At 43.5% G+C, this 23,871-nt stretch overlaps 1 protein-coding gene across 2 annotated transcripts in view; it reads right to left on the reverse strand.

Moving 5' to 3' along the window:
• cnih3 (cornichon family AMPA receptor auxiliary protein 3) overlaps positions 1 to 23,871 on the reverse strand; it is a 299,348-nt gene that overhangs the window by 179,818 nt on the left and 95,659 nt on the right. The gene's annotated exons all lie outside the window — the stretch shown is intronic.

Raw genomic sequence — 23,871 nt, forward strand, 5'->3', positions numbered from 1 at the left:
ATGTCAGGCTGTGCGATTACATAACCGCGTAAAAGGCTGCGATTTGCGATTTAATGTAAATAAATGTTAACGTGTGTGCCTGTGCACGTGACTACCTCTCCTACAGTGTGTGGAATTTGTTGACATTACGCCCACAAGCTATCCTGGTGTGTGCAGCACGTATGGTCAGGTGACCAGCCGGCGTCCATATATGGAATTATATGATATCGTCTTATACATATATAGTATGATGAGTATGATATAGTATTGTATATTTTACTATGGTATGTTGTTTTGTATGATACATTGCATAATGTTGGTTGTGTGTATATATATACATATATTTTGTTGTTATGTATATATAGTGTTATACATACATATATTGTGTTGTTGAAATTATATATTCAAAGTTGTGGAATAACTATTTATTCAGGATTAATAAGGAATCATAGTAATTATATTATTAATAACTATTGATGAGATATATAAAATCTTTGCTCAGTGTAAGGCAACGCATATAGCAGGCATTGCACAAATGCACATGGTAATCTTACAGTAATCACATTGTATCTTATTTATGCAGGCATGCATGAGTATATGTGTGTATGTAAAAAGGCTAATTAGTATGCATGTATTTATATATATATATATATATATATATATATATATATATATATATATATATATATATATATATTTATTTATTTTTGGAAAAGGGGTGGGGATTAATAAGTTTTACTTTCTCACTCCTTTTCAAATATGTTTTGTAGGAAATATTGATTGTTACATAATTTATAATTTATTCCGTGGCAGCATTTATTAAATACTGTAAATGCTTGCTGACATTCTCCACCATTTTGTATGAAAATTTTGATTGATATGATTCATTCAGGGTTTGCATTCTCCACCATCACATATGTAAGACTTGTTTGATTATAAACAGTTTATTCAGGTGCCTATGTTTTTCCCCATGAATACTGTACTGTAACATAACCACTTAAATTATTCGTCCAGCGATATAATTTCATAGTCAGACTAATAAAACCACACCTCTTGTTGATCAGACAAGAATGTTTAACGCACTTTGGGGAAATTATTAATGATCAATTGTCAATTCAAATAGAGCTCAAATAGCCAGGATCTTTGCACCCGTAAAGTGACTGAATGTAATCCTACAGAAAACCAAGACAACGACTTCATAGACAAACATTTATTCTAAACTACTGACAGAGAAGACCAAGACACAATAATGGGCTCTAGTTTCGCAGACTGGGCGAGGCGGGGCGCAGCGCACCTGCGCTTCGCCAACTGAGTGTGGCCAGGCAGATTTTGCAAGTTTGGCACACCGTGCGCCTGGCGCAGCTACTCCTCTTTCCCACCTCTGTCCCTCCTACCTGCGCAAGTCGGAAAGAGGGAGGAGAGAAGGCGTGGAGTGGGTTTTACACACATCACACCAATCAAATGAGCCCCTCTCCTCGCCCTTAAATGCACTGTGCGAAGGCGTAATGACAGTTTACTCAATTCACCATGGCAGAAGAGAGTAGCAGTGTCACACGGCCAAACTTCTCACAGGAGGAAACTGATGTTTTGGTCCGGGAGGTCCAAGCTCGCAGTGTCCGAATATACGGAACTGCGAGCAGACCTCCATGGGCTGATGATACAAAGTAGGGATGTCCCAATCCAGCTTTTTCCACTTCCGATCCAATACCGATATTACAGCCTTGAGTTTTGGCCAATACCGATCCGATCCAAGCACGTATTATACATATTCGCTTATTTTGTTGTCAGTCATGTTAGAAAAGGTTTGATCAAGCGATATTACTCTAACAAGAAGAACTACTTAATCGGGTTAGTTAGAATATATCCACAACAGTTGGTATGAGAAACTGACCTGTTTATTGTTAACAGGGTTAAATAAACAAACTTTAAACTTGAACATTAACATTAAATAGAAAATATAGCTGGTTTGCTTTGGCTGCTTTGGCCCCTTAATAAATAGGAAATAAATCAACACAAGAAATCTTTAAAGAGTCTAATATTGAAATTAAAGCAGCAGCAAGACTCCACACACTTGTGCTTTGGCCCCCTAATAAATAAAAAATAGATTAACACCACAAGACATTGTTGACATTTAACAAACAATGCAGCCTTTCCTTTTTTTAGTTATTTTAGTAGTGTCAGTGCCAGCCTGGTGCTGCTGTTTCCTGGGACCAACAGAGGGGACAAAAAAACCACACACAATATTGTACAACTGTTTAAACAAGCAATAGTCCATCCATAGCTCCAGTTTCACTAATTGTGCCCAAAACAATGCCATCAGTACTCTTTAGTTAAACAGTAAGAGTGTAAACCAAATAAAAATATCACTCTCAAAAAACCAGAGCAGAAAACAAATAGTCAGTTAACTAAATTGACCGCTGCTCTTCCTACCCTCCGTGTGTGTCTGCCATCTGCATGCTGGCCTGGAGGATTGATAGTAAGAGCTGGAGCGGATCACTGGAATGGACTGCTTAAATCACGGAGTGCTGGGCTGGTCGGAAAACCTGGATCGGATTCCGTGAATGCAGTCCGATCCGATGCCGATGCACGTTTTTTGCTAATATCGGCGGGCGATCCCTAATACAAAGGTAGCCTGGGAAGAGGTCACCACAATTGTAAATCAATGTTGCGTTTCTCTTGTGTGCACGCTCTCTCTTTCTCTCTCGCAGTCTCACTCTGTTTCTTTTCTTTTGACTTTTCTAAGATGACAGATGCTGAATATATACTCCCTATCTGATGCTGTGGCTGTTTGTGGTTGGCTGAGAGGGATGTGAACTCATTAGTTTGCAGCTGTGTTAATCAAATCAGGTTGGGTTTCCATTACGCGTGCCAAATGTGCCAAACGGTGCCAATCCCCTTTGATCTGACATCAGATGTGACGGGACAGTCGTTATAGAGATACATTTATATGTGCTGATTGCAAATAGTTGCATTGAATAGTGTTTTTTTGGGTATTTATTGCATTGTTAATGTGCCTGACATTCTGGAAACCTGCCTGTGAGGTTTTGGTGACGTGTGCACATTGTCTGCTGGTCAGCCAAACTTCCAGTACACCGGCTGCGCTCCGCCTGCGCTGACAGTAGACCTGGTTTCAGCTGGTGAGCTTTTAGCGCACCTTTGGCAAAGCCTTTTGGCACGAAACTGTCACTGCGCCAAGCTGCATCTGTCGACACCTCCCCCTGCTGCGCTGCCACACCCATCTCAGCGCACCTCGGTCTGCCAAACTACCAAACTGAGCGTGCCTCGGGTTGCGCTGCTTGAAACTAGCTCTGCGCGGGGTTCGCCACCCTGCGCTGCACCGGGAAACTAGAGCCCAATGAATAAATGCAACTATGAGTGGAATGAAATGAATACAGCGATGCTAATGAATGAATGAATGACCAGAGTGAACCAGATGAAGCAATGAGCAATGGTGAGATAATTATCAGAGGAAACTTTAACATGGACCTGTGAAAAGCACCATTCAACAGCTGAGTGGCATGGGAAGCAAAAAGGAAAATATCTGAAAACTTAGGGGAAATCCTAGTTTTATCTAATGCTTCCTACCATACTTATTAAACTATGCATCAAACCCCAGTACAGGAAGATTATGTTGTTTCACCTGAGTTGTAGCAGACTAGAAAGAAGATGCTCTGGAGGGGGAAGAGGAAAAAGCAGCACTGCTCCTCGGTGTGAACTGCTCCTGGTGCTGTCCCACGGGGCAGCCTGCTCAGCTGGTCCTTCTCTTCTCCTTGGTCGAACTTCTTGGAGCCCTTGGGCACTTTTGGGCATTCTTGAGCCCACAAGGCAACTTTGGCTCGGGTGAGCTTGGTTCTCCATGTCGGTCATCTTCGCACACCCAGTGTGGGCATGCAGGAGTCTACCTTTCTTTAGTCCTGACCTTGTTGGTCCAGGACACAGGAGTTAGGCAGACCTTGTGGCATAAAGTTCTTTCTGTTGGGTTTTAGCATGTTCAGTTCTGCTCAGGATGCAATCAAATTGCCCAGCGGGGCCACGCTGGATGCGGCCCAGCATGGCCCGCCGCCTTCTCAAAAGTTCTTCAAGTTCTTCTTTTTCTCTCATTTTTTCTTCTTTAACTTCTTTAACTTAACAAGACAAAAAGTCTCTTCTCATCTTATAGTTGTTCACAGGGGTTGAGACTGGCAGGCAGGCTCCGGCCTCTGTGCTGTGATTGGCCTTGCCAGCTGTCTGTCTCAGGCTGATATCCAGTAGGAGCAGTTCACTGTCACTGGCGGGACAATTCACTCCTCCCCTCCTGTACCTTTGCTAATTTAAAGTTTCATTTTCTTTAATTGCTTCCTAGATAATTAATGAAGCTTGGAACATTTTGAATGCTTCCATATTTACCAACATGGTGCTGTCTGCTATTGAATGGTACCAAACACACATTGTCTGCAACAGGATATTACCAACTTATAAATAAGTGGTCAACAGACACTACTAATTCAGATTTAAATGTTATACATGGTGATCATGTTATAACATCATATATATATGTACATGTGTATGTATATGCACTGAAATAGAAAGAAAGGTGAAGCATAAAATTACAATCAACATGTTGGTTCCTGGAATCCGCATTTCTGTCTGTCCTCTTAAAAGACAACCGCAGGGAAAGGTGGGTGTTATCACATTAACATATAGTACACACAGACGTCTGCACCATAGGGGACCTGGTGTCAGAGTGGCATCTCAACTTGAATCTTCTTCCTGGATGACACCAACACCAGCATGTTAAATAATAAAGTTACGTTTGAAACACCTTTCAGACCATGTGGCTGAGTCTGTCTCTTTGTTCGTGTTTGTGACATGTCATAAACTCTGGGGATTGTCGAGAGCTTATCAGTTGAAGTGACCCAGTGGTTGGTCACCAGTTCGTCCCTGATGTCAGGAAGCTGAGTAAAGTCCATTAGTGTAAATCCAAAATAAACAGGCTTGATCACCCTACAGTTTACATGCCTTTTTTTCTTTCTTTCCTCTCTTCTATTTTCTATTTCCTAATATCATGGCTCATTTGACTTGTTTTGTATGATTTGGGACAACTTTGTTGATATTTTTGTTACATATTCGAAATAAAAAATAAAATAAAATAAACAATAGTAAATAACTGAACCACTTAAGTGCAGTAAAGTTTATCTTAAAATGACTCCACTAACACCCATACAGTTGTTGCAAAAGTTTGACACATTTTTCATTTTAAGATTACTTTTTAATTTCGCAGCTTCTAAACACTTTTTGTATCCAGCTAAGAATTTTCCAGTTTTTGTTTAGGGGGTTTTCACCCATTCTCCCTGCAAAAGGCTTCTAGCTCTGTGAGATTCTTGGGCCGCCTTGCATGCACTACTCTTTTGAGGTCTATTCACAGATTTTTAATGATGTTTAGGTCGGGGGACTGTGAGGGCCATGGCAAAACCTTCAGCTTGCTCCTCTTGAGGGAAGGCCTTTTTTTCGATTTTGAGGTGTTTAGGATCATTGTCCCGTTGTAGAGGCCATCCTTTCTTCATCTTCAGCTTCTTTACAGATGGTTTGATGTTTGCTTCCATGTTACGTTCCCCAGCCGCCTGTGTATTTATTATGTGTATGTGTTTATGTCTATGTATGAATTTGATCATCATGTTTAGTGGAGAGTCAGACCTCTCTTTCTGTCCGGAGATCGTGTGTGTATTGTGTTAACAGGTGTGCAGGTGATTCGCTGGACGATCGTGACGTTGCTCCGACTGGATTGGCTGAGCAAGGGGCTCGGCCTTCAGTGTCAACGGACAGCTACTGGATAACAAGCGTGACGTCACCGCTGCTGGATTGGTGGAGCAAGGGGCTCGGCCTTCATAACGCTGGCCACACGGAAGCCACGGCCCCACTCTCGTACATGGCAGCAGCACATTGTATCGTTCTCGTTTTGTGATTGATAAGTACTTTGTTGTGTGACCCACATGTGATTATTTAGCTCGCTTGCTAAGTAATTAATTCTTTTGTTAAGACCAGCGCCTTAGGGCCAACTGAGTCGTTTGTGTATATTGTAAATAGTCATTGTCACATATTATTGTTTGCACGGAGCGTAGGGGTGAGCTGCTATTTTTGTTATACCTGTTTTCTCCTGTTTTTCGTTATCCTAGGGAGTTACGCCTAGTATTGTATTTTTGTTTCTTTTGTTTTTGTTAGGGATTAGTTATTTCGCCGGTCGGTAGACAGGTTGCTTTTTGTTTGTTGTTTTGGCCTGAGCTCACCCTGACGTCTTTTGCTCCATTTTGTGTGCGATATTGTACAGTGTGCTTTTGGAGTGTGTAGCAATAAATTGCTCACCTGTACATTTACTCCCGTGTTTCTGTGTGTCCTTATGTTATGCACCCACACCCCTAGACCGGGGGCGTAACATTCCAGAATTTGCTGAAATTTAACTGAACCCATTCTTACCCCTACCTGTGAAATGTTCCCCGTGCCACAAAACAACAGCAAACAACAACAAAACATGATTGATCCACCTGATGCTGAATTTTGTGGTGAGGACACAGGAAAGGTTTTCTTCAGAGTCTAATAAATCTTCCTGCAGGTCTTTTGCAATCAAACAGGGGTTCTGATTTGCCTTTCTAAGAATCTTATGAACAGCTTTCTCAGAAAGTTTTCTTGGTCTTCCAGGCCTCAGCTTGACCGCTACAGTTCATGTTAACTGCCATTTCTTGATTACATTACAAAGTAAGGAAACAGCTACCGGAAAACACTTTCCTATCTACTTATACCCTTCTCCTGCTTTGTGGGCATCAGTAATTTAATTCTTCAGAGTGCTATACAGCTGTTTATAGGAGCCTATGGCTGCTGATTGTTGGGATAAGATTTCAGGAGTCAGGGTATTTATAAAGCTATAAAATTTGCATCACCTGGTCTTTCCTGATGATGAATATGAACAAGCCATAGCTGTAACAAGCTAATTATGGTCTGAGACCCTGGTAAAAGTTGTTTGAGAGCTCAAATGCCTTGGGGTGCCCAAACTTTCACTCTAAAATTGTACAAAACAGAAAGTAATACAGTAATCTTGCTAATCTTGAGCCCTTTCTGGAAGAAATCTTTCATTTGAACCTAAACCATCATCTTTTTCATAAAACCTGAAGGCAAACTTCCCCCAACAGCCATAAAACATAGAGTAACAATGACATCATTTAACAAAGGAATAAAATTAAGCTCAGTAATAACTGTCAGGGTTCATAGACAAAACTATTGTTTTTTGCTAGTCACTCATTATTATATTATATATAATTATATTATTATTATTTTTTTTTATACTTTTTCTTAGAACAGCTTGGTTGAATTTTAACGTGAATGCATGTTTTTCCAGCCAAACATTGCTGAAACAGAGCAGCTAATGTTGCTGTAGAGAGAAGTTAGCTGAGTGACATGCCCATCCAGGCAGTATGTCCTATTTTATCTCATTAATGGCTTTATTTACATACTCTGTGCTCTGTCTGTGGACCCATATTTTCTTCCAAATCCAAAATATTTCCACACTGCTCATTTTTTCCCCCAAGTAAATAAGATTATCCTTATCATCTTTTTTCATGACTGTTGCCATTATCTGCCTGCTGCTGTTTGACAGTGACAAAGAAAATAAAAAAAAATAAAAATAAAAGTGTAACTTAAAGATGATGATATGGATCGATGTTTTCAATTTGCACTGATGATATTGGATCATTGATCATCGATATACATACTCCAGATCGATGGATCGTTACACCCCTTTTTTTTTTTTTATTAATAAATGAGCTTTAGTTAACTGAACTATATCTCTCCCTTGAGTACTTTTGCTGTAGTTCAACTTCTTCTGGGCCAAAGTAATTGGTTGCTTGCATAGCTATGCTTTCAAAGTAGCTTCCTCAACAATGGATGGAGGAATGGCTAGAGAGAAGAGGAGGTAAGGGAAAAAAGAGGGAGGTAGAGAGATACTGAAATTGAGGAGGAGAGAGAGGAAAAGGGGCAAGACAGGTCCAAAAATAAACCCAGGAAGCGCTAATGAGTACACTCAGGTTTGCTCAGTTGCTGTGACAACGCGCTGGCTCATTGCTTCAAGCCACAAGATTGCATATCTAATGAATAACACACACACACACACACACACACACACACACACAGAGTTGAGAGTAAAGAATACAGTATATCCCCTCAAGCTATTGTCATCTGCATGGGTTTGCAGGCATCCAAAACTCATCAGAACACAACACACTCGATTGAGAATCAAAATGGCACATATGTCTGCATGTGTATGTGTCTGTCGTGAAAGCTTTAAAATAGGTATGCCAACATAAAGAAATGCAGCCAAAGCTTTTAACCAATTCTATCAGGACCACCGTGCTGTGACTGTGCCAGTTGGAGTGAGCTGAATAGTTAGAGCAGAGGAAAGAAGAGCGCTTGAGAAAGGAGGAAAAATCCCTCACAATGCAGCAGATTCTCCTGCGTCAGGACCTCAGGCATTCACACTGACAGGCACAGTGTGCAACAGAGTCCAAATATAGCTCATAAATTGTGTGCATTAAGTTCATAAACTGTAAGAAGATGATGAACTTAAGTAGATGTATAAAAAAGATAGAAATGGATAGGATAAAAAGGATGTCCTCTTTTTCCACTTCTCTTTGCTTTCATTGAGTAATCAGATCATGCTGTTCGTCAATGACCTCATATATTTAACTAAGGTTAGACATATATATATATATAGAGAGAGAGAGAGAGAGAGAGAGAAAGAGAGAGCGAGAGAGAGAGAAAGAGATAGATAGATAGATAGATAGATAGATAGAGATATACATGCATAACACTGATGTCCAATGGCTAGGGGACCAAAGAGCTGACCACACAGCACCAGGCCCTAATATGATCTATACATACATACATACAGGCTGAAGAAGCTAACTGCACTCCATGAACGCCTAGCAGCACAGATGAACCAGCTCCTAAGGGATGAGACCCACCCAGAATGGTTGACACAGGGCAGGACAGTCCTGATCATGAAAGACCGGAACCATCCCATCCAACTATAGACCAATAACCTGTCTCTCCACAACATAGAGGCTCCTGTCAGGCATCATAGCGGCTAAGATAACTAGGCATATGGGCCAATACATGAGTGAGGCACAGAAAGGAATTGCACTGTGAGGGTCCTAAAGACAGAGGGATGTCGTATGCTGTAAAGTCCTGTGAGGCAAACTGTGATTTGTGATATTGGGTTTTATAAATAAAATTGATTGAAATTGAATTGGCAGTAACACCAGAGGAGCCAAGCACCAGCTACTGGTCGACAGAGCAATCGCCCGAGACTGCAAGAGCAGGAAGACCAACCTGTGCACCGCCTGGATTGACTACAAGAAAGCCTATGACTCAATGCCACACACATGGATACTGGAATGTTTGGAACCACGGGTGATTCTAGGATCAGAGGTTTAGGGGTGCTGAGCACCAAGATAAATTTCACTGTTTTGTACATTTTAACACAATTTCACAATTTTTTTTGTTGTTAAAATATGTTTCAGTACGTTTCAACCAAGTACTGTATGGTTTTGACACTTTTCTAGCTTGTAGCTGGGATTCAATTTAGGAGTGCTTCAGCACCCCCAAAAATGGGCTAGAAATGCCTACAGTATGTCTGGAACTATACAATTTCAACAGGACACTAAGGGGGCTTTCACACCTGAAAGTCCGGACCAAGGTCCATGTTTTTGCTACATTGTATACGCTTGGTCCGGTTGGTTTGGTTTCACACTGCATTAAGGCGACCGGATCAAATGACATATTTGGCTCTAGTTTCCTGGCGCGGCACAGGGTGGCGAACCCCGCACAAAGCTAGTTTTGAGCAGCGCAACCCGAGGTGCGCTCAGTTTGGCAGACCGAGGTGCGCTGAGATGGGTGTGGTGGCGCAACAGGGGGAGGTGTCGACAGATCCAGCTTGGCGCAGTGACAGTTTCGTGCCAAAAGGCTTCGCTGAAGGTGTGCTAAAAGCTTGCCAGCTGAAACCAGGTCTACTGTCAGCGCAGATGGAGCACAGCCGGTGTAAGTGTAAGTTTGGCTGACCGGTGGACAGTGCGCACGTCACCAAAACCTCACAGGCAGGTTTCCAGAATGTCAGGCACATTAAGAATGCAATAAATAGCCACAAAAACCACTATTCAATGCATCTATCTACATTCAGCACATAAATGTATCTCTATATCGACTGTCTCGTCACATCTGATGTCAGATCAAAGGGGATTGGCACCATTTGGCACGCGTAATGGAAACCCAGCCTGATTTGATTAACCCTTTATGACCTACCATAGAACAAGTCCGCCAGAGCATATCTTTAAAATTTTACCTGCTATAGGGCCATTTTTTGGAGTATTTTAATATGCTATACATCAATACAACCCTTAAATCCCAAATTTTAATAATATGTGTGGACATACAGTACAGGCCAAAAGTTTGGACACACCTTCTCATTCAATGCGTTTTCTTTATTTTCATGACCATTTACATTGTAGATTCTCACTGAAGGCATCAAAACTATGAATGAACACATGTGGAGTTATGTACTTAACAAAAAAAGGTGAAATAACTGAAAACATGTTTTATATTCTAGTTTCTTCAAAATAGCCACCCTTTGCTCTGATTACTGCTTTGCACACTCTTGGCATTCTCTCAATGAGCTTCAAGAGGTAGTCACCTGAAATGGTTTCCACTTCACAGGTGTGCCTTATCAGGGTTAATTAGTGGAATTTCTTGCTTTATCAATGGGGTTGGGACCATCAGTTGTGTTGTGCAGAAGTCAGGTTAATACACAGCCGACAGCCCTATTGGACAACTGTTAAAATTCATATTATGGCAAGAACCAATCAGCTAACTAAAGAAAAACGAGTGGCCATCATTACTTTAAGAAATGAAGGTCAGTCAGTCCGGAAAATTGCAAAAACTTTAAATGTGTCCCCAAGTGGAGTCGCAAAAACCATCAAGCGCTACAACGAAACTGGCACACATGAGGACCGACCCAGGAAAGGAAGACCAAGAGTCACTTCTGCTTCTGAGGATAAGTTCATCCGAGTCACCAGCCTCAGAAATCGCAAGTTAACAGCAGCTCAGATCAGAGACCAGATGAATGCCACACAGAGTTCTAGCAGCAGACCCATCTCTAGAACAACTGTTAAGAGGAGACTGCGCCAATCAGGCCTTCATGGTCAAATAGCTGCTAGGAAACCACTGCTAAGGAGAGGCAACAAGCAGAAGAGATTTGTTTGGGCCAAGAAACACAAGGAATGGACATTAGACCAGTGGAAATCTGTGCTTTGGTCTGATGAGTCCAAATTTGAGATCTTTGGTTCCAACCGCCGTGACTTTGTGAGACGCAGAAAAGGTGAACGGATGGATTCCACATGCCTGGTTCCCACTGTGAAGCATGGAGGAGGAGGTGTGATGGTGTGGGGGTGTTTTGCTGGTGACACTGTTGGGGATTTATTCAAAATTGAAGGCACACTGAACCAGCATGGCTACCACAGCATCCTGCAGCGACATGCCATCCCATCCGGTTTGCGTTTAGTTGGACGATCATTTATTTTTCAACAGGACAATGACCCCGAACACACCTCCAGGCTGTGTAAGGGCTATTTGACCAAGAAGGAGAGTGATGGAGTGCTGCGGCAGATGACCTGGCCTCCACAGTCACCGGACCTGAACCCAATCGAGATGGTTTGGGGTGAGCTGGACTGCAGAGTGAAGGCAAAGGGGCCAACAAGTGCTAAACACCTCTGGGAACTCCTTCAAGACTGTTGGAAAAGCATTTCAGGTGACTACCTCTCGAAGCTCATCGAGAGAATGCCAAGAGTGTGCAAAGCAGTAATCAGAGCAAAGGGTGGCTATTTTGAAGAAACTAGAATATAAAACATGTTTTCAGTTATTTCACCTTTTTTTGTTAAGTACATAACTCCACATGTGTTCATTCATAGTTCTGATGCCTTCAGTGAGAATCTACAATGTAAATAGTCATGAAAATAAAGAAAACACATTGAATGAGAAGGTGTGTCCAAACTTTTGGCCTGTACTGTATGTCCATACTAATGAAAGAAATTGCTAAAAAGTGCAACAAACCACTAAAAAAATGAAAATCGTTTTTGTTTTTACACATATTTTTCTAAATACAGAAATATCATGGCTGTATCCCTCAAAATGGTAAATGTAAAAAAGTTGCACAAAATCCTTTCAAACCACAGAAAATTGATTTTGAGTGTTTTCATAACTTAATATTTGAGATACAAAATGTGACAAAAACAAAAGTTAAATGCACATTGTGCACAATTAGCAAAAATACAACATGTACATCAAAATAAACTATTTACAATAGAACAACCAAAGTTCAAAGTTCAAAGTCAAACATTACTTTTCAGTAGCACCAGGGGAGCTGTGACAGGTCTTGTGACAGTTCCTGTCCACGATGAGCAATATTTTTGCTGGATTTTTATTGGTGTTGGCACACAGTGTTTTGATGGCAGCCCAGTGAAAGTACATCCTGAACAGCTCAGATGGAGAGGGATTGTCCACATACTGTGATAGGGGTGGCTGCACACCTGGCCTCCTTTTGGGCAGAAAATGTGGTAGGGGATGTGGCAAGATGTCAGGCTCCTTTTCGGTTATCCAGCCAGCTGCATCACCAGGGAGTGTCTCTGACCTGGAGCCTCTGTTTGCTGGAGACGACTCCTTCCTCCCCCTCTGCCTCCCTCCAGGGTGCAGGACGAGGAGACCCCCCCACTTCCTCCTCATCATCATCATCGTCAACTCTGCACACAGATGTTACACAGTGTGTTAGATGTGTTCAACATGAGAGTAATACAATAATGGTGCCCTTACTTTACTCTAACTCAAAAACAAACAATATTTCATGAATATATACATACACGTCATAGGAGGGATCTCTCCTTTGGATGAGGTCGGCGTCATTGCAACTGTCGGCAGAATCCGGACCAGATGAGTGGACTGAATCTTCATCCAACGCTGTAATTAGCTTGAAAGCTTCGCGCCGGGAGAAAAGCTGTTTCGCGCGTCCGGGTTGCTGCGGTTCCATAAATATATGTGTACAAGTGTGTGGTGAGTGTCTGGTGTGTGTGTGTGTGTGCAAGTGTGGGGTGAGTGTCTGTGTGTGTCTAAGTGTTGTTGTGAAAGAGTAAAATACAAAACGAGAGCAAAAGCGAGTGTAATATTTACCGCGGAAGAAAGAGAGGAATTTCCCGGGAAATGATGTCACTCCTTGTTGCCGCGGGTAGTGTCGTGAGAAAGACACGCAAGAAAATAACGTGACAGTTCATGCTCACAACGTGTTTAGTCCAACATAGGAAGTGCTGTGAATACCCGCGATGAGGATTATAATGTTTTTGTTCTTAGCACTTTTTACTGTTTTTCTACAAACCTATCAGTGCAAGGAAACAGCACTCTGGGACATGATGAATGCATGGTAAGTTAGAGTAACTCCTCCGGTTTTAAATGCAAAAAGAATTATTGCTCTATCTTATTTGGTTGCAATTCTACCGGCATTTAAAAATCAATATGCAAATGGAATCGCTCCCGCCGGTTTTAAAGGGCTAACACAGCTGCAAACTAATGGGTTCACATCCCTCTCAGCCAACCACAAACAGCCACAGCATCAGATAGGGAGTATATATTCAGCATCTGTCATCTTAGAAAAGTCAAAAGAAAAGAAACAGAGTGAGACTACAAGAGAGAAAGAGAGAGCGCACGCGCACGAGAGAAACGCAACATTGATTTACAATTGGTGACCTCCTCCCAGGCTACCTTTGCATCATCAGCCCGTGGAGGTCTGCTCGCAGTTCCGTATATTCGGACACTGCGAGCTTGGACCTCCCGGACCAAAACATCAGTTTCCTCCTGGGAGAAGATTGGCCGTCTTACGCTGCTGCTCTCTTCTGCATTGGCGAATTTAGTAAACTCTCATTACGCCTTTGCACAGCACATTAAAGGGCGAGGAGAGGGGCTCATTTGATTGGTGTGATGTGTGTAAAACCCACTCCACGCCTTCTCTCCTCCCTCTTTCCGACTTGCGCAGGTAGAAGGGACGGAGGTGGGAAAGAGGAGTAGCTGCGCCAGCACGCAGGGTGTGCCAAACTTGCAAAACACCTAGTTGGCGAAGCGCAGGTGCGCTGCGCCCCCCCCTCACCCGGTCTGCGAAACTAGAGGCCATTGACGTTAACTACATGGCCTCTCGTTTCGCAGACTGGGCGAGATGGAGGCGCCTCAAAGCCGACTGCCCAAGTCAACTTCAAATGCGTCATATACCAAGGGGATGCACTGTCATCACTGCTGTTCTGCACAGGCCTGAATCCACTTAGTCAGATCATCAGGAAGACTGGCTATGGATACCAATTCCAAAGTGGAGTAACAATCAGTCACCTGCTCTACATGGATGACATCAAGCTGTATGCCAAGAATGAGCGAGAAATTGACTCACTGATCCACACCACCAGGATATACAGCATAGGGACAGCGATGTCATTCGGATTAGACAAGTGTGGCTGAATGGTATCAAAGAGAGGCAAGATGATCAGAACTAAGGGAGTTGACCTACCAGAGGGCAGGTCAAGGGGCAGCTGTGGCTCAGAGGTAGAGCGGGTCGTCCACCAATCGGAAGATCAGTGGTTTGATCCCTGGCTCCTCCTGTCTGCATGTTGAAGTATCTTGAACAACATACTGAACCCCAAATTGCTCCCAATAGCTGTTCCGTCGGTGTGTGAGTGTGTTAAAAACTGAGTAGCAGGCGGCACCTTGTATGGTAGCCTCGGCCACCAGTGTGTGAATTGGTGAATGTGACTCAATGTAAAAAGCGCTTTGAGTGGTCAGATGACTAGAAAGGCGCTATACAAATCAGGTCCATTACCATTTAACATAGCATATATCTAGGACAGCTACAAGTGCCACAACCAAATACCTCCAGAGAGTAAAGCAAGCCCTGAGAAGTCTGTAATGAATGTGACTGAACCCAAATGCAGCACATTGAGGCAGGCAGACAGTTGGTAATGACCTTTATTACTCACACAAATAGGCAACAGTTTTGGTCAGGTCTTTGCGTTTAGCTTGCTAGTAGTTTCAGCGGTGAGTGAGTGAGCCGAGTGCACTGAAATAACTAGCCGAACCACGAGAGCTGAGGTAAGCAGGATTGGTGTAGCACCCTGCAGCCACAGAGCAGAGCAGACGAGAACCAGGAAGGGAGCAGGCAGGACTCGGAGTTGGAGACAGAAGGCTGAGTTGATTACCAAGGCAGAGACGACAGAGGCAGGTCAGCAAGAGTTCTGGAATGTCTTGCATGAAGTCAAAGAACAATCTGGCAAAGAGCGTTTGTGCTGGAGAGGCTTATATAACAGGCTGATTGGCTAATGAGCTGCAGCCGTGGAGGCAGGTGAGAAGAGTTGTCTTGATGAGGGGGCATGGCTGGCTAGGTTTCAGGTGAATGGAAATTTACCAGGAGCAGGTGAGGGAGTGAAGCAGACTGTGACAAACTCAGCTGAATGGTCAGAAAAAGGCCAGAGTCATCAACATGTATGCACTCTCAGTCATCAGATACCAAGCTCGGATCATAAGCTGGCCAAAGGAGGAGAAAGAAGCCACAGATATCAAGACAAGAATGCTCCTCCCCATGCATAAAGGGTTCCAAGTCCAGCACCCTGAGGCTATACACGAAGCAGAAAGAGTTGGATGGATGAAACATACAAAATCTAGGAGTACATCAAGAAGATGGCCCCAAAGGACGAGCTGCTAAGTGAATGCCTCAGACAACAGAAGCTAGAGAAGGGCAAAGGAGTAGAGGAGCAAACAACATGGAGGGACAAGCCCCTACATGGTGCATATAGAGGAAGTGGCTGATATCAAGAAGACCTACCAGTGGCTGGAGAATGCTGGACTGACAGACAGCACAGAGGCACTGACCATTGCAGCACAAGAACAGGCCCTAAGCACAAGGGCCATAGAGGCCAGGGTCTATCACAGCAGACCAGACCCAAGGTGCAGGCTGGGCAAAGATGCCCCTGAGACGGTCCTGCACATAGTGGCAGGGTGTAAGATGCAGGCATTATCAGCGTACATAGAGAGGCACAACCAAGTGGCTGGGGTTGTATACAGGAACATCTGTACCCAGTATGGACACAAAGTACCCAAATCTTGATGGTACACACCACAGAAGGTGGTTGACAACAACAGGGCTAAGATCCTGTGGGACTTCAGCTTCCAGACTGACACACAGCTGACAAACACCAGAAGAGGGCAGTAGTGGTAGATGTGGTGATACCAGCTGACAGCAACATCAGAAAGAAGGAACACAAAAAGGTGGAGAAGTATCAATGGTTGAAAGAACAGCTGCAACAGATGTGGAAGGTCAAAGTTGACGTGGTCCCCGCAGTAGAAGGAGCACTCGGGGCAGTGACCCCCCAAAATGGGAGAATGGCTTGGGCAGATTCCAGGAACAACATCTGAAGTCTAGGTCCAGAAGTGGGCAGTCCTAGGAACAGCGAAACGATATGTACCTACTAAGTAGTTCCAGTGAAACTGTCTGTTCACTGTTCTAACTTAATGCACTATAGTAGTATCAGTATCTGTAACATGTTTACAATTTATTTCCAACACTGATAGTAGTCCTTTAGTGCCTCATCCCCTGAACACCACAGAATGGAGACTGTAACACAGGCTGCAGGAACTACACTGCTTCTGTGAACTTAAGCAATCATTTCACATTGTTTGAAATTGGATTGGAGGCTTATGAGACACTGCAGGGCTGTTTTGGTGTGACAGACTGGCAGGCACTCTGTGAGCCACATGGGGAGGACATCGACGGGCTCACAGAATGCATCACGGACTTCATCAGCTTCTGTGTGGACTCCACTGTCCCAGCCAGGACTGTCCATTGTTACCCAAATAACAAACCGTGGGTAACAAAGGACATCAAAGTCATCCTCAACTCAAAGAAGAGGGCCTTCAGAGCTGGTAACAGGAATGAGGTGAGAACAATACAGGGGGAGCTAAAGATGAAGATCAGAGAGGCTAAGGAGAGGTACAGGAGGTAGCTAGAGAGGAAACTCCAGCAGAACAACATGAGAGAGGTCTGGAGTGGAATGAGGACCATCACTGGCTTCAGGACTAACATCCACAGAGGAGTTGAAGGCAGCGTGGACAGGGCCAATGAGCTGAATCTGTTTTTTAACAGATTTGACACTACTGGCCCTGCCCCCCCCCCGACTCTTCTGCTGTCTGTCTTGGTCAATCATCTTCCACTCCGCCCCACTCCTCCCTCTCACACCTCAACACCCTCCTGCTTGACCCCCCTCTCCTCCTCCTCACACCTCCTCCCCCCATGGCCAGACTGACTGCACTCTCCATCATGAGGACTACACCCCTCCCCCACGTGTCGTCACCTCCACAATGTGCTTCACTGCTGACCAAGTGAGAAGACAGCTGATGAGACTCCACTCAAATAAGGCTGCAGGCCCTGATGGTGTCAGCCCCAGGGTGCTCAAAGCCTGTGCCCCCCAGCTATGTGGAGTACTTCAGCATGTCTTCAACATGAGCCTGAGTCTCCAGAGGGTCCCCTTGCTGTGGAAGACATCCTGCCTCGTTCCTGTGCCAAAGACGTCGCGTCCCAGTGGCTCCAAGGACTACAGACCCGTGGCATTGACCTCCCACATCATGAAGACCCTGGAGAGACTCGTCTTGGAGCAGCTCCGGCCCATGGTCAAGCCACTTTTGGACCCCCTCCAGTTTGCCTATCAGCCCCGACTTGGAGTTGAGGACGCCATCATCTACCTGCTCAACCGTGTCTACGCCCATTTGGATAAGTCAGCGAGCACTGTGAGGGTCATGTTTTTTGACTTCTCTAGTGCGTTCAACACCATACGTCCAGCTCTACTGGGTGACAAGCTGACAGCAATGCAGGTGGATGCCCCCCTGGTGTCCTGGATTGTAGACTACTTGACTGGCAGACCACAGTATGTGCACTTGCAACGCTGTGTGTCAGACAGAGTGGTCAGCAATACCGGGGCCCCACAGGGGACTGACTTCTCTCCCTTCCTCTTCACCCTCTACACCACGGACTTCAGCTATTGCACTACTATTGAGACCTGCCATCTTCAGAAGTTTTCTGATGACTCTGCTATAGTTGGATGTATCAGCAAGGGTGATGAGGATGAGTACAGGGCTGTTGTGGATAACTTTGTCACATGGTGAGAGCAGAACCATCTGCAGCTCAACGTGGCAAAGACAAAGGAACTGGCTGTGGATCTGAGGAGGACCAAGACACCGGTGACCTTTGTTTCCATCCAGGGGGTCAGTGTGGACATTGTAGAGGACTATAAGTACCTGGGGGTACACACTGACAATAAACTGGACTGGGCTAAGAACACTAACACTCTCTACAGGAAGGGCCAGAGCCATCTCTATTTTCCACTGCTATCCTCTATGCTGTTGTGTGCTGGGGCAGCAGGCTGAGGGTGGCGGACGCCAACCGACTCAACAAACTGATCCGCAAGGCCATTGACATTGTGGGAACGGAGTGTGACTCTCTGATGGTGGTGTCAGAGAGGAGGATGCTGTCTAAGCTACGAACTATCTTGGACAATGTCTCACACCCACTCCACCATGTGCTGGTCAGGCACAAGAGTACTTTCAGTGGGAGACTCATACCACCAAGATGTACCACTGAGCACCACAGGAAATCATTCCTGCCTGTGGCCATCAAACTGTACAACTCCTCCCTCTGAGTGGCCCTGAGACTTTTCACACACTGCAATAATCTAATTTAACTTGTGCAATAACCCCATTCACCCAAACTGTATATATTCTGTTTGTGTAAATAATCTTGTTCAGTTTACAATATGTATATATATATATATATATATATATATATATATATATATAACTATATATTTGTATTTGTATGTATTTGTTTAAATTTCTTATATTTTCTCGTATCTTTCCTCTCTTGCAAGGAGCACCTGTAACATAAATAATTTCCCCTCGGGGATCAATAAAGTATTTCTGATTCTGATTCTGATTCTGTTACTGACTTTAAAGCTTGCTAGCATAATGTTAGCTTTCTGGCGAATAGCTGGGCCAAAGGGTTCCATGAGTTGGGCAGACTAGAATATCTTCCATTACTAAGTTGTATCTAAGGTTTGTCCTATTTACTGGAGTAGTGAATAGCATTTCCATTGCACAAGAATCTTATGAGGTGGCAATGGTTGTTCCAGGTATTAGTCAAACACTCAGGTGCTATCAAGGAAAACAACTTATGGCTTGTGAAAAACTTTTGACTGCAAAAAGCAAAACAAAAATAATACACCAATCTGCATGCTCCAGTAATTTACTATTCACAGTAAACAAAATTTTGACCAGGGGTGCCCAAACTTTTGCATGCCACTGTACTGTGTGGTTAAGTTTAGGCACAAAAGCTACTTGGTTATGGGCAGTGGTCGAATTGAGGGGGGATGAGGGGGGATGTCATCCCCTTTGTTAGAAAATTGACCAAAAAGCATCCCCCTTGTTAATCTAGAATCTGTGTGTGCAGGCACGGATGTAATTTGAGAGAGGGACACAGGGAACATGTCCCCTACACTTCCTGTATCTGTGCCTTCTGTCCCCCGCACTTTTTGCAGCCGTTACAACCGTTCAATTCGTTTTAACATGTGGTAACGTGTTTTTCCGAGCCGTCTTTAAACACACCATGAGTGGACTGTGTCAGGCGCATACACATGCTGTCATGTTGTGATCTGAATCAATCGCACAGATGAGACAGTGGATGGACAGTGCCGCTGTGTTAACTATGTTCAGCAAACCAGCCAGCGTAAGTTGAGAAATGCTGTTGCATGTAGATAATGTTAGCTAAATGATGACTAATTAATAGATGCCAATGTATAAAGTTAAGCTAGTTAACAAGAACACTAATATTAATGTTACCTATGTTAAATACCTTGCTAGGTAGTTTCATGCTAGGAAAAAACCCACTCCTCCTTAATAAGAACTTGTGCTCACTATTGCTTTGCACATATTTTTTTTAATCTTTATTGCCACAATAGAAAGAGCAGGGTCAGGGAGGAGACAGTGGACTAGAGGCCAGCAAGGATGATCATGCAGGGTCCTTACAGGTGAGGAGAGATTATAACTGGCTGAGAGAAAATATCTAGAGTACAAAAGTGACTGTGCGATTAATTGCCACAGCTATGTCACCACTACTATTCCTAATTCTATTGATGAATTTTGCTTTGCACATTTATTATCTATATTACTGCAATAGATAGAAGAGGGAAAGGGAGAAACCAGGCAGGTATCAGGACAGGGACCTGACAGCATCACCAATTATCAGCCCAAGGAGTAAGGAGAAATTATAGCTGGCTAAGGAAATGTCTATAGGATAAGAGTGACTAAGATTAATTTTCACAGCTATTTTAGAACTACTCTTATTTATACTCTAAACTGTTTTTGTCTGTATTGCAATAGCAATATTACTGCATTATTTGTGTTTTTAAAGGCAGCAGGTATAGGTCATGCCATTTTTATTTATCTTGATTAATTTTGCACATCTGTGCTGTCATATTTGATTATGTGTGCATGCAAAAAAATCAAAGCTACATTGCATTCCCCTTGTTAAAAACTCACAATTCGACCACTGGTTATGGGTAAGAAAAGGTCTATTTAAGCTTAAAATACCCGCTTTTCATCACACAATTTCGGCTGAAAATGTAGCCTGTGATCATAGGTCTGGGCAATGTATGGATATTACATCGATGTTGTGATTAGAGACTAGCTATGGTCTTAGATTTTGGATATCTTTATATTGTAAGTGTTGTCTTTTCCTGGTTTTAAAGACCATTATAGTACAGTGATGTAATTTTCTGAACTTACCAGACTGTTCTCACTGTTCTGGTACTTGCCTTTAGCCACTCAATCCTTACATCCACATTACTGATAACTATTTATCAAAACTCTCATTATGTTAATATTTTGTTAAAGCACCAATATTCAACTCTACAACATTGTTGCAATATTGAGGTATTGGTAAAAAATACTGCGATATAATTTGTGACATTACTGTATTTGATTTTCTCCACCCAGCCTTATGATACAGTTTATTGATTTCCCCCAAGGGTAAGAAAATCTGTGATCTCTGGCTTTGGAAGATGTTTTTTCATTAAAAAATATATATATTGATTGGAATGCCTTTAAGTAAACATAAACTGGGTGGTACTATACTTCAAGCTGCTGCTCAGTGACATTGTGGTAGCACATTTGCAGCTACCTCCAATGATCCCTCCACAGTAGGTCACAGCTGCAAGGACAGTGCATCTGGATGTGTGTGCATGTGTGTGTGTGTGTGTGTGTGTGTGTGTGTGCATGTACTATGTGTTGCTTTGTGTGTTCATGCATGTGTGTATTTGTCTCTGTACAAGCACTGTAGGGAGAATGTCCTCCTAAGGGGCCAGTGGAGGGCCCGAGGGCTCAAGTTGACAACACTGATAACCAAGATCAGCTGTTCAACCAATGAACCCCCAGCATAAAAAGACACACACACACACACACACACACACTTGCATGCACACATGCATGAGATGTTTGAGTGTGTGTTTCAGAGAGGTAGAGAGAGAAACAGATGTCACATTGAAGCTGGGAGAAGGCTTCTTTTCATCCCCATACTGGCTAGTCCTTAAGGCAAACTGTCTATACACACACACACACACACACACACACACACACACACACACACACACACACACACACACACACACAAGGAAACAGACAGCAAGGCTCTGCAGAACACAGCAAAAAATCTCTCAGTGTCTGTCTCCCTTTTAATGTCAGTGCAACATGAGGCAAAAAGAAAACGGGAGCAACACTGAGCAAATCAAAAATGCATTAAAAATGAAACTACCTAAACTACACATATAGAATACTAAAATGCAGTTTAAATCACACATAACTCAAAAATCAAATGCTAAAATGTCATTTCTAAAAAGTGATGAGGAAAATACTGCTAGGGGTACGACTACAATATCTAGCAGATATAAATATATGCAATTCAGGTTGTATATGACAGATATATGAAGCCAAAACGAAATGAGGTGGAAGCAAGGTGTTGTCTAGAGCTTAGATCAGGCCCAAAAAATTCAGCCCGACCCAGCCTGAGCACGTTATGTCCGGGACCGCTAAGGACACACCAAGCGCGTTAGTGCCGCGGAAGTCCTGCAAGTGTACTCGCAGGCGCTTGACTGTCCACACAGGCAGCGCATTTCTCCTCGACTCCACTCATCTGTTCCCGTCAGTACTCATTTTTTCACTTCAACAGGTCATTTTAAACATGGGTAAGTCCACATTTTCATCGTTTTTTTTTTACCTTATAAGTTAATGACAATTTGTCATTTCATGTCCATGTATTGAGCGTGTTGGGTAAACACTGAATGAATAGGGCATATTTTTTGGAGGCACGGAAAGCCGCTGTCCCTCCCACTTATCTCTACCACCCCCCCTCTCTCTCTCTCTTTCTGTATATGTGAATTGCAACCCCCAACCTGTAGCCATTTCTCTCTCTATCATATCTGACTTTCTCTCTCTCTCATATCTGACCGGGCCCGGCCTGGGCCCGTCAGAGGGGTGGGTGGTCCCAGCCCGACCCGACCCGGCTTGGGCCCGTGGGCCGGGTCGGGCCGGGCTCGGGCAGAGAATCTAAGCTCTAGTGTTGTCTGCAAACAGTTTTGACTTTTTATGGAAAGATGCATTGTTGTTTTGTTTTTTTTTCACTTCATTTTAGGTACTTTCCTATTGTAGTAGTGTTGCATGGTATACTGGTGCCAACGGTAGACCGCGGTACTAAAACACCACGGTTCATATGATACCATAATGTTGGAGTACCGTAGTACCACGGTACCTCACGGTACCACTACAGTGGGACAAGTTCAAAGTCCAGTCGCAAGAGGGTGAGTGTCCATGCGCCGTCCAATAACTGGCCACCTGGCACTCAATATACTGCTGCAGTGGTTTGTTTTCCAGTGATATTTCAGGTATTAACCGTAAGTTTAATTATTTTGTGCGAGCAGAAGAAATCATTCAGGAGCACGCTGTGCGAGTACAGATTTCAACCAGCAGCAGAAAGGAAAGGCGAATCTTGCCAGTTGTGGGTTGAACGGGGGCCACAGACAGGAATACGGCGGAGCACTATGGCCACGCAAGATAACGGTTTACCAGCGACCGAGAAGCCCGGCTCCAGGTCCAATAATTTCCTCTTTGTTGGTGTCATGACTGCCAAGAAGTGCCCGAACAGCCGAGCCGTGGCGGCACACAGGTATGTGGCGTGTCAGAGGAGAAATGAGCCATTCACATTTCTCTCTTTGTGGCAGGTAACGGTCCACAAACCTCACCGCACTTTAGGGACTGTTCTTTACTTATGAAGGAACTGTTCTTTACTTGTCAGAGGAGGAGGGTGGCTGGTTGAATTTTATTTAATTTATTTATTTTATTTTAATCCCCCCCTATGTTAATCACTTATTGATTCTGTTTTTAAAGTATCAATAAGTCATTAAGTAATTTATTCCATTGAAATATCATTGATGTATTATAGAAAAGTGATTTATCTTTTTATAAATGTAAATATAAAGATTTTAACCACCAGCAGAAACGAAAGGCAAATCCCACCGGTTGTGGGTTGAACGGGGGTCACAGACACAGACAGTAATGTAGGTCTATTCCTGTCAAATACAGCGGCCATAGGCTTACCGCGACGGAGAAGTCAGCTCCAATAATATCCTCTTCTTGGCATCATGACTGCTCAAAAGTACCTGAACAGCCGAGCCAGCCAAACACAGGTATGTGATGTGTCAG

The sequence above is a fragment of the Epinephelus lanceolatus genome, chromosome 13 (genome assembly GCF_041903045.1).
Source record: "Epinephelus lanceolatus isolate andai-2023 chromosome 13, ASM4190304v1, whole genome shotgun sequence".
NCBI classification, from domain to species: Eukaryota; Metazoa; Chordata; class Actinopteri; order Perciformes; family Serranidae; genus Epinephelus; species Epinephelus lanceolatus.